Raw genomic sequence first — 3,131 nt, 5'->3', positions numbered from 1 at the left:
AATTAAAACCTTAGCTAGTTATTTTTTTGAATCATTTATAGTGATTTTAAACGCATCCAAATTAAATACAACCTTAAGTTATTTGTTTAGTTTTAAAATCTATCGATTTGAAATTCTTTACCTATTATTTTTATTTTTTAATCAATTATAACGATGGATTTCAAATTTTCAAATTTCTTATTGAATGGAATCTTATGAAATTTATTATTTCAAATTTTCAATCTACAATATTTGAAATCAAATTTTTAGCTGCAAAATAACATTAGTCAAACTTTTTTCCAAAAATAAAGAAGGGATATATGGAGTGAGTGACAATATTGGCGGGGACCTATGGCAGCAAAGATGAGGGAGAAATGACGAAAATTAGCAAAATTACAAAAGAATACAGCCTTGAAAAACAGCAACGTGCATGCAAATTCACACCACATTATGAGTTGTGACCATCCCCACCATTTCTCCCATTATGCCTCAAACGTCCATTTCACTTGTATTTGTGTTCATCTTTTATAAGGGAAAAAAAAAACATATATATATATTGTGTTTTTTAACGTTAATATATATATAACTTCGGCCAAGTTCTCCATCGGTCTTGTGCCAGAGCAGCATCGCGTATAAGTCGAGATCATGAATTGGATAAATTTGGATACGAAATGATACGAATATGACATTACTAGTTTTTTTTTTTAAAAAAAAAAAAATCATAATTAGTGGTGGATGGTACACAACATTTGTAATGATCTAATGGAAAATTGAAAAAATAGTCCCGTAAATCGGCTTATTTTGTTTTTGGTCTCTTAAATAGTCAATTTTTGGTATTACTACAATAACTTGATTTTTTTTTAATTTCTAATCCTTTTATATCAAAATACTAACATGGTGTTAGACATGTCATCAAAGTTCGATATCATATATATATATATATATATATATAAACAATTTTTGACGTCACTGCAGTCCGTTCAGGCAGGCATACAAAATCCCAAGGTGGTAACCAACCGAGGAGTTATAAAGCGAAAGGAAGAGAGTTTTGAATTTTAAGTAATAATTAATTGCCACTGAAAATTACAATTATGACTGTGATAGATTTGTATAATGATGTGTTCTTGATTACCAAGGCAAGATATCTGTTTGGAACCCATACATAGGGGTGGTTCGGTACAGTGTACCGCGGTATTCAATGAATATCGTATATCGTACCAAAAATTTCGGTATCGAAAATTTCGGTTATCCATACCCTTTTTACCGAAAAATTTCGGTATACTGATATTTGGTACGCTATAGGTACGATACCGTGTATACCGATATTTTATTTTAAAAAATAGTTTTAAAAAATATTTAAAAAGTCGGTATACCGATACCGTGCATACTGCATATCGATACCGTGTATACCGACTTTTTAAATATTTTTCGTATATCGAAATTTTGCAAATCATATACCGATCGGTACAGTATAATATCGAACCAAAATTTTTTGTATATACGGTTTTTTCGGTACAATATATACAATATGACGGCATTTCGATATTTTTTCACAGCCCTACTCATACACCATTATAAAAAAATAATTCATCTCATTTGGTTCACTTTCTGTTTAAATTGTTTTTTATTGAATAATTCATTTTTTTATATTTCGTTTTCACATTTTGGATTTAGTGTGCCCTCGAGCAGTGACATACATGTTTGTCTATACTAATATACTATTAATTAATTTGATATATATATATATATATATATTAATGACTTTACTCCGTCAATTAATTAAGAAAATTAGTTATTTTATACGAGTTTTTTTATCAAAATGACACTCACTTTGTGCTCTTTGATGTATTTTGATTTACAAAATGTAACCCACCTTTGTGAAATTAGTGTATCTATTTCTTTCTGGTGACTATTTGTTTATGAAAACACCACGATTGTTACACTTTTTTTATTTTACCTTTTTTTTTTGTTTTCTTAAAAAAAAAAACAAAAAAGAGAGGATTGTACAAGACGCAACAAAATACTAGTTAATATAGCTTGAAAACCATTGTACAAGTTTTAAAAACCATTTTTTCAACAAAAACCAAAAAGTACAAAACACATGCATTAATATATCTTGAAAACCATTATATAAGTTTGAAAATACACTTTCTCAAAAACCAAAGATTACATAACACACGTGTCACCTGTACCGATTGATCCCTAGTATAGATAGTTCCTCTTTACATGCGTTGCGTCATTAATCATGCATACAATTGGAATAATTATCTAAAAAAACATGATTTTTTTTTTTTCAAATTAATAATATATTTTATAAGTGATATAATCGTCTAAAAATTTAAATATAGATAACGATAGGATTTAAAGATTTAAAAAGATGTTAATTAAGAAAATAATAAAAATTATCAATGTGAACACTGCTAAAGTGGCGTCCATCTATTTGATTTGATAACACACATGTATATCAATATATGTTGGGAACCGCAAGCCGTGCTAGAAGTATTATATTTAATGTATCAAGTTTCTTGATGCTCGAAAAGGTGTATGAGAGGATGGTTGATATGATATGACACAAAACATTAACATTTTGTGGTGTCTATGAGATGCCGAACAAGAGGCACACACAATATATATCATTCCTCTGCATATATACACACACTATCTTTATTATATATTTATACGAGTCGAAGTCACTCGTTGTTGTGGGTGAGAATGAACAGTTTCAAAGAATTTTAGCATTTCTTGATGAAAATGTTGATGCAGATACATGAAAAAACGTCCTCATCCCCGTTATTTTTAATCGAGGATTTTACATCTCCGTCTCTGTCTCCATACCCGAATATATAATATATATATTTATATAATTAGTCAATTTTATTGTGAAATACATAAAAAAAATTGGTGTAAAAAAATTTTGATTTTAAAATTAAAATTTAAAATTAATCATTATAACTTGAATAAGAAATATCTCCATCAATCAAGATTATTTATTAAGTGAATGAAAATTTTTATTTTAAAATAGAATATTATATATCAAAATTTTAGTAAGAATATATTTTTTTAATCAAATAATATTTTTATATTATAAAAATTATGTTATCATAAACGTATGCATTATATATAATGCATAAAAAAATACAAACTAATAAATA

Source organism: Henckelia pumila, chromosome 3 (genome assembly GCF_033568475.1).
Source record: "Henckelia pumila isolate YLH828 chromosome 3, ASM3356847v2, whole genome shotgun sequence".
Classification (NCBI taxonomy): Eukaryota; Viridiplantae; Streptophyta; class Magnoliopsida; order Lamiales; family Gesneriaceae; genus Henckelia; species Henckelia pumila.
Note: the sequence above shows the minus strand (reverse complement) of the source record.